General features: G+C 38.8%; 1 pseudogene; it reads left to right on the plus strand.

The window, feature by feature from the left end:
• The first annotated feature begins 7,216 nt into the window (after positions 1 to 7,216).
• On the plus strand, positions 7,217 to 7,802 carry LOC101720019 (akirin-1 pseudogene; annotated as a pseudogene).
• The last annotated feature ends 1,569 nt before the right edge of the window (positions 7,803 to 9,371 follow it).

Genomic DNA, 9,371 nt, shown 5'->3' on the forward strand with positions numbered 1-9,371 from the left:
CCAAAAAATTTTAGACAATACCCTAGAAAAAGACAATGAGGATCACAACCCCAGGAAGTCCAGCAGATTGAATCCACTGGGCATGACAAATTAAACACAAAGGGGGAGAATCCAACAATAAGAAAAAGTAATGACAAGGTTTTAAGACTTTTAACTTCATCTCCCTAATGATTGTATAATTCAATCTTGTTATTGTACTGATTAGTATTTTTCTGATTCTAGAAATTGCACACCATTCCTTGTGCTATACTGGCTATTTATCATCTTCTTATGTCTACTTTTTAATTGGGTTGTCTATTAATGAGCTGTAAGAGTTCTTTATATATTCTGGTCATAGGCTGTATGCATTGTAAATATGGTCTGTTTAAGGACTACTTTTCATTTTAATGATGTCATTTAAAGTTCTAAATTTTGATGGAATCTCATTTATCAATTTTTTTCTTTTATACATCATGTTTTCTGTATCCTAGGTAGTTCTTGCCTACCCTGAATTCATAAACATTTTGCCTTATAATTTCTTCTTAAAGTTTTATACTTTTAGGCTTTCTTAGTTAGGTTCATAGAGCCCTTCAAGTTATTTTCATGTATGGAAATAAAGGGTTTAGGTTAATTTTTTATATATGGATACCAGGTGTTCTAGTGCCATTTGCTGAAAATACTATCTCTTCCTCGGCTCTTCAATTGACTTTATATTCTAGAAAATGCCAATGTTATATAATCTTTCAAAACTCAGTGGACCATATATGTGTGGTTCTATTTCTAGATTCTCTGTTTTATTCAAATGATCTATATGTCTTTCCTTACACCAACACTGCCTTGATTACTGTAGCTTTAGAAGTCTTAAAATTAGGTACTAAACGTCTTACAACACTGGGTTTTTTTACTTTTCTAGATCCTTTGTACTCCTACATAACTTTCAAATTTCAATATCCAATTCTTCATTTATAGCAAGTATACACAGACCTGAATTTTTATATATACCTTGTGTTTTCTAAACCTGATAAATTCAAATACAAGTTCTAGGGGCTCCTAGAGATTTCTTAGTGTTTTCTCTGGAGATGATCATTTCATCTACATATAAAGATTTTGCTTCTACCTTGCCAATCCTATCCTAATTGTGTCATTTTATTGCCAGACTATTTTGGTGGGGCCTAGGTTTCAAAGTTTAATGGACAGATAAAGAGTAAGCATACCTACCTGCCCTTGTTCTCCACCTTAAGGAGAAAGCATTGTATCTTATCCATTCATATAAGGCGTTCTCACTGGAAGTATGGAGTACATGTCTTTAATTTGTTGAGAAGTTTCTGTTCTACTTCTAGTCTCCTGATAGCTTTTATCACGAACAGCTGTAGAATTTAGTCCAATACTCTTTCTCCAACTAGTGACAGGATCATATGGCTTTCTCCTTTCCTCTGTTAAAATGATCACTTTTGGGGGTGGATCTTCCAATGCTGAACCAACACTGTCATCCTTATAACAAAACCACTTTCTACATCCTGCCAGATCTGACTTCTAATAGTTTGTTTTGTTAAACAAATTTCTATCTATGTTCATACTTTTTTCTTCTATTTTATTTATCCAGTTTTAGGATTAGCACAATGTTGATTTCCTAAAATGAGGGGATAAGTGTTCCTTTTTTTTTCTGCTTTCATGTTTGATATAATTTATCAGTTAAAATGTATATGAGCCTGCTGTTGTCTTATAGGTAGTTTTTCAAGCTAGAAATATACTTTCTTTAATAGGTACTATTCAAATTTTATATTTCCTCCAGAGTTAGTTTCATTAATTTGTCTTCTAAATTACTTCTTAGAAGTTGTCAAATTTATTTCAAAACAGATTTTTGTAATATGCTTTCTATATCCTTTTAAATTCTGTAAAATCTGTGGTAATGCCTCCTAGATCTTGATATTGTTATTTAAAAACATATAATTGATATTGTGTAATAGGAAGAAAAGGTCTAAAGGAGCAAGGGAAGTCTGAGGGGTAGGGGAAAGGAAAAAAATGGAAATGAAAAAATATGAGAAAAGGAAAAAAATGAAAACAAAGTCTTTGCAAATAGGGAAGGGTGGAGAGGGTGAAGGGAGGGCAGGGGAAGGGGCAAAAAATAAGAACCAAGATACTCATGTAATGGTACAAGATCCCAATGATGAATGTAACTGTATTTTATACCTAAAATGTACCAATAAACTTAATGGGAAAAAAAAACCCATAAGGCAGAAAAAGAGGAGAGGAAGAAAAGAACTAATGCCAAAGGGCTAATCAAAACAAACCCCATCTCTTCTCTTCCTGCTGGCCACTTTCCTGAACTTAACATAACTGCAAAGTACATCTTGACATACAAACAAACATCTGCAAGTTCTAGAAACTAGTATGTGAAGGGGACCATGATTCAGCCTACCACAGTACCTTTCTGAGGTGTACAGAGTCAAGAAATAAAAAGACTGCCATATACTTCTGGATCTGGTCATGCACATTCAGGAAAATGGTTATAATGAAGCTTAAAACAGCGCTTCACATAAATAACACAGGGTGTCAGAAACTATAAGAAAAAATGTACTCAGATTCCCTGTTAGACAAGATGCATACATAAGAAATGTTGGTGAGTGCTCACTTCCTTTGTTTTATAAAATAAAGAAGTCAGCTGTCATGGTCCTTCTTAATTCTGAGACGTTTCACAGACACTAATTGCAAAATGGGTGTTGTTTTTATAAACTTTCAACATTAATTCCCAGGCAGGGCTTTGATTATTTTTCAAGATGAAGGTTTATTTTTGAAAAGGGGAAAAATAGTTTATTTTCCCATGGAAGTTGGCTGAGTTTGCATACTTTCAGTAAAACAATAAGCCTGAATTTTTAAGAATTTATTTTATGGCATGAAGATGTCTTTGACACAAATATTTGTCACTCCAGGAGATGAGGCCTCATATTGTTAGAAAGAGGCTAGCAAGAAGAAAGGAGAAGGCAGTTTGTTTTTATTTAGGAGGGGAGAGGAAGGGGAGTGAACGATTATTGAACTAAATACAGACAGAAATGACATTTATAAGATTCGAACAATTTGGCACAAACCAATAAGAATCAATGCCAGATGGAAATACGTAAGTCTCACATCCTTCCTTTCACATTCCTATTTCTATCAGTTCTGAACAAAAAGCAAAATCATCACAAGAAAATAAAGATCTTGGCAGTGTTGGCTCAGTATTCTTACATTCCTGCATTTGCTTTTGACACAACAATTTATATGTTATTCTAAATGTGTTTAAAATCACCTCACAGGGATATGGAATTTTTTTTTTTTGAAACAGGTCCTCACTATGTGGCCCAGACTGGGCTCAACCTTCCAGGGATCCTACTGTCTCAGCCTCCTGAATGCTGGGATTATAAGGGTGTGCCACACCTCGGGAGAGAATTTTTAAACACACCAAAATGAAGAGTCACAGTTTCCCTTTGGAAATAGGAAAGGAAACAGGGATGAGAATTCAGGATTTGAAGATCGAGGTATCCAGTAGCTGGGTCCTCTTCTGTGAGCTAAAAAGACTCTCTTCTCATCTCCTGAAAACTACAGACCTGTGTGGTTAATTCCTGTCTCTCCCATCATGACCCATGCTTCCCTCCCCTTCCCTCCTTTCCTTTCCCTTCATCGCTTCCCTTCCCTTTCTTCTCTCTGTATACCCCAGCACCACCCACTCTTGCCCTCTCCTCTAGGATCTCCTTTACTCCCACAATTTAAACTGTTTTGAGCCAGATGATTCCAAATCTCCAACCAGATTCTTCTATACAACATGAACTCCATTATGGAAATAATTCACCTTTACATAAAATTTAACATCACAATAAATTCATCACCTTCTCTCCTATTTTCCCTGTTTATGTCAATAGCCCTACCTCCTTCCCAGGATCTTTGGATCTGGATAACCATGAGCCAGTACTGTGTGTGACACTGGGAGAGGAGCGAGTCTGAGAAGTAATCAACTAGAGTCTGCTGGTCACTAACCTACATAGGACCTGCCTGACTCACATAGGGCCTCACAAGCATGTGATAGTTCAGAATGTTCTCATCAGCTCTTTTCCCCACCAATACTGAGGCAATGTGGCAGACACTGAGATAAAAACTGTACTTTTAGTAATAAATGTGGTCTATGTGCTAAAGGCACTAAAATATCTTGAAATATTTAATGGAAATGATGTAGGAAAAGCTCAAGAAAATAAGATAATGTGCCTAATGACAAACTGATAAATCTAACATCTTACTTCTATACTGAGCTATGCAGTTTATAACACTCTTTCACTTATTTCCTCAAGTATTTCTTTATTAAAATAATCTTATCATAACCTATAAAGTTGGTGTTAAACCCCGTATTTTACTAATAGGGAAATAAAGCTTGGACTCTCTTTTTCTCTCTTTCATTTCACTGCCATAAAAAACTGCCACTGTGACTTTTTAAATAATAACACAATCAGTTGATGTGGCTGATTCAGAGAGCCAAGAAAATAAATGAAAAAATTATCAGCAACTGATTTTTTGAATGATGTGATAAGTCAGTGTAGTCAAAATTACCAACTCAGGACCTGCATGTGGAAAAATTAAAATGTCACAGGGCCTGTGCTGAGAAAAATAACACTTAAACACACACCAGTGTCTCACCAGCCACCCCACCTCAACACATTAGCCCACCCCGTGAGCAGTTGGAGCTAATGATATTAGTCACTCCGTGTCCTTTGTGGAAGAGGATGATGGCACTGGTAATAATAAATGCAGGCAGGCAACAGCTAATTGAGAGATGAAAGATGAAATCTTAAGGCATTCTAGAAACTTGGCCAGAACGATTTGAAATGACAAAGGACTCAGAGATATTTTTCAACTTAGCTGCTAGATTCATCCTTTACTTCCGGGACTTCTGGCTGCTTATGTCTAGAAGTGGTACTTCTGAAAAAGCTTCTGTCCTATGAAATACCTACTCATATTATACTAATATTCACATAGTTATTTTCATTATAATTATATTGTTTCTACCTTCTCAACACTTCCAAACACTGAAGGGAGCTGGCAGATATGTCAAAAAGCACAGATTTCTAGCTACGTTCTTTTTTATTTTTTGGTACTGGGGATCAAACTAGGGACCTGGTGCTTTCGAGGCAGGCGCCGGAACCACTGAGCTAAATCCTCGGCACTAACTAACTTCTAAAGCAGGAGGTCTGCATAACCTGACCCAACATGCTACCACTGAAACCTGGCACAAACAGAGACCTTTCCTTCTGTTCATACACCAGGTCAAGCTTCATATTGGCGAATGGCACACATTTCTGCTGGCTTGGTTTCCTATGAGGCAGATTGCCTGAGTCTCAGAGGAGGTGTTGATTGTGTGAGAGACTCAAATAAGTGGCAGAGCTCAGACCCACCTAGTGCATTTAAAATAGGCCAAGTGCAAAGTGAACCTTCTGTAGCAGTAGTAATGGGAACAGCCATGCTGCTGAGTCCCAAATCTTGGAACACACCCAAGCAATCATAAGACAGTTTCTTAAACTAAAAAGGTATACAGAAACATGATCATAGGTATCCTTCTTGGGCTCAAAAAAAACTGAGAAGTGGAACAGGGCACTATCTCAAGATTCTAACAGCTGTGTCTTTAGGATATGGCTGGCTGTTCCACACTATGCTCAGAAATTATTTGATAATGAGAGAAGTTATTTCATTTGGAGAGAGCTAAAATGTACTGTATGCTGATCTGTACCAGTAACTATAGTAAGTGCATTTCCACTTTAATCGTCATATAACCCTGTGACAAAATATGTGATTCAAGTTCACATGGCGAGTACCAGGCATGATTGGTGGTGTGAATCTGTGATGTTTCCTGCTACCTACTCTTTAGAAAAATAGAGTAACACTCATAAAGGTTTATCTAGTAAAATTGCAGCTGTATTTATTCATTTTCAGGCCATTTATTAAAGTCTTTAATAAATTTCAAAGATGGTATCTACTTACATCTACCAAGTGCATCCCTAGAAAAAATATATGATTTTTATGTTGCTTTTGAAAATTATATTATATACCTTTCCTAAAAATTCCTAGAAGGAATTTAAATTGACTTTTTGCCTTCTTGTTCACAGGTAACATGCTGAGAATGATTTGTGGTCCCGTGGTGTCTACTCATGGGCCAGAACACCCCCAACACACACAAACATATGCTGGCACATCTTATCATCACAGCAAATTTGCATTCATCAGGGAAACATTCCCATCCTCTCCACACTTAATTTATATGATTTCCAAATTCTGTGGAAGACAAAGATACATACTGAATTGCAATACTGTAATTTCCATTTGCCTTCATTTTTCCAGGTCCACTTCCCACCTCTATGTTAGATTTTGTTTTCTTTTGGCACTACTGTGAATTGAACCTAGGGCCTTCATACTATGCTACAGCCCTAACCTATTATTATAATTACTTTTAATATTGAGACAGGGTTTCACTAATTTTCCCAGGCTGAGTATGAACTTGCAATCCTCCTGCCTCAGCCTCCCAAAGTCTGAGATCACAGGCCTATACTACCATGCCTGGCTCTATCTTAAATCTTTTATTTTAGTTTAGTCAAGTTCATAGACAGTGTTCTGCAGCAGAAGGAAAAGAAAAATGGATAAGAGGCATTTTTAAAGGGAGAAGTTAAAGTAGATAGCAGTTCAATATTCTAAAGGTATTGAGAAATTTATTAAGATAATCTTTGTTGAGGTGACTTTTTGCTCACCCAGTGGTCTTGAATTCTCAGCAAGCCACCACCTAGCTTTTACTCTGCTACTCACCAGTACACCAATTCCTGGGTTCAGAGTGGTGGCCTTCTAGATCCCTCAGCTGACCTATTGTCTGGGCAGGATTCTGGCTGGGGCCTGAGCACACTTAGGATGATATCTAGGCATGCTTGACCCAGCTATTCCCCTGCTGGGTATCTTCCCCAAAGAATTAAAAGAATCATACCATAGTGATGTATGTGCACCCATTCGTGATAGCGAAAACTTGGGAACAACCCAATTGCCCATCAACTGGAGACTGGATAAAGAAAATGTGGTTTTTTTTATAAAATGGAGTACTAGTCAGCCATAAAGAACAAGAACTTTGCTGGAGGCTCCATTGGAGCCAGCTTGGCTTGTGAGCCCCACTGAGGAGCCGGAGCTCAGACCGCAGTTGTCTCGGGCTTAGGCTCCTGGTCTCTGGCCCCTCAGTGGCATGGCGTGCGGGGCGACGCTGAAGCAGCCCAAGGAGTTCGAGGCGGCGCTGCTGAGCCCCGGTTCCCGAAATGGCCCCACTCCGGGCCTCAGGCCCCCGGATACTGAGCCGCCTCCACCACTTCAGACTCAGACCCTGCTGCTGACTCTACAGCAGCCCGCCTGGCAGCGAGCGGCACCTTCCAACTCCGGAGCAAATTTTTCAGAACATAAAGCAAGAATACAGTCGTTATCAGAGGTGGAGACATTTAAAAGTTGTTCTCAATCAGAGTGAAGCTTGCACTTCAGAAAGCCAGCCTCACTCCTCAGCACTCAGGGCACCTCGTTCTCCACGTTCCTTCTGGATGAAGAAGGACCAGCCCAGCTTTACCCTTCTACAAGTTGGAATAATATGTGAGAGGCTCTTAAAAGACTATGAAGATAAAATTCGACAGGAATATGAGCAAATCCTTAATACCAAATTAGCAGAGCAATATGAATTTTTGTGAAATTCACACATGATGAAATTATGGGGTGATATGGGACAAGGCCAACAAGCTATGTATCCTGAAGCTTTCTTGCATATCTGCATACCATGTTTGACCTCAAGAGATGACTGCTGTACACGTTTTGCAGCTGGCTTGATATCACATTTCAGCTCCAAACTGTGCATCCTGAGAACATTTAAATGTTTCTGCAGGTCCATTTTATACAACTTGAAAGACCTTAAAACTTTCTGGTTGCCACAAGCATATCTTTCTTTTCTGCTCATCCAATAAACAGCTCTGCCCTACTGGGATAGATATTCCAAACAAAAATACCTGGAGCAGCAGTTTAGCAAAATATGTGGCACTCAACAATTGGAGTTTACCCAAGCACAGTTCTGTAAGAAGTGTGTGTGAGAGTGTGTGTATATGTGTATATGTGTATATGCGTATATGTGAGAGAAGCTCAGCTGCTCCCAGCACCCAGAAGGAAGCTCCCTGCCTGCATCCCAGGCTCCTAGGGAAGAGAAGCTCAGCAAGTCCCAGCACCCGGAAGGAAGCTCCCCGCCTCCATCCCAGGCTCCTAGGGCAGAAAAGCTGAGCTGGTCCCAGAACCAGGAAGGAAACTCCCCACCTCCATACCAGGCTCCTAGGGCAGAGAAGCTGAGCTGGTCCCAGAACTTGGAAGGAAACGCCCCCGAGGCCATCCCAAGCTCCTAGGGCAGAGAAGGTAAGCCAGGTGAGCGCCAGAAGCACCCCTTCCCATGGAAATGAGAAGACACATAAACAAGTCTCAAAAACGGACTTCTGGATAACCTACAGCAACCCCAAAGGGAAATGAGATGGAACAATCTGATACTCAACCATCTGGACTCTCTGAACTGGCAACAAAACAGGATCTGGGAAAAATGAAATCAGAAATAATTACTCAGATAACAGCAAAGAGCTTGCTCATAGTGCAAGACATGATTAATAAATCTAGAGAGGACACAGATAAAAAAAAAATAGAGGATCTGAGGAACACGTTGGAATCCCAACATAGGAAACAAATGGAATCCATAAAACAGATACAAACAGATTTCCAAGATATTAAAAACTCCATTGAAAGTCTGCACAGCAGAATGAACCAATGTAAGGATAGAATTTCACATATAGAAGATAAGATTGCAATTAGTGACCAGGAAAAGAAAAATTGCTTTAAAATTGTAAGTGAACATGAGAAATCAATCCAGCATCTGCTAGAAGTTGCAAAGAAGAATAACATAAGACTCATTGGAGTCAATGAAGAAAGAGGAGAGAGTGCAGATGACATAAAAAAACTCTTCACAGAAGTGATGGCAGAAAACTTCCCAAGGAGGGGAAAAGAGCTTGACATACAGATAAGTGAGGCATATAGGACTCCAGCTAGCCTTAATCAAAAAAAATCTACACATAGGCATATAATAGTGAGGATTCCAGAAATCCAACAGAAGGACAAAATTCTACAAGCAGTGAGAGAAAAGAAACAAATCACATACAAAAGAAAGCCCATCAGAATCACAGCAGACTTCTCAATGCGAACTCTCAAGGCAAGAAGAGCTTAGAGTGATGTATTTCAAGCCCTAAAGGAAAACACCCTCCAATCCAGATTGATGTATCCTGCAAAACCATTTTTCAAAATTGATGGAGAAATAAGATATTTTCATGATAAAG

The sequence above is a fragment of the Heterocephalus glaber genome, unplaced genomic scaffold (genome assembly GCF_053883595.1).
Source record: "Heterocephalus glaber isolate CG9 unplaced genomic scaffold, H.glaber_assembly_v1.0 deba00001457, whole genome shotgun sequence".
Taxonomy (NCBI): Eukaryota; Metazoa; Chordata; class Mammalia; order Rodentia; family Bathyergidae; genus Heterocephalus; species Heterocephalus glaber.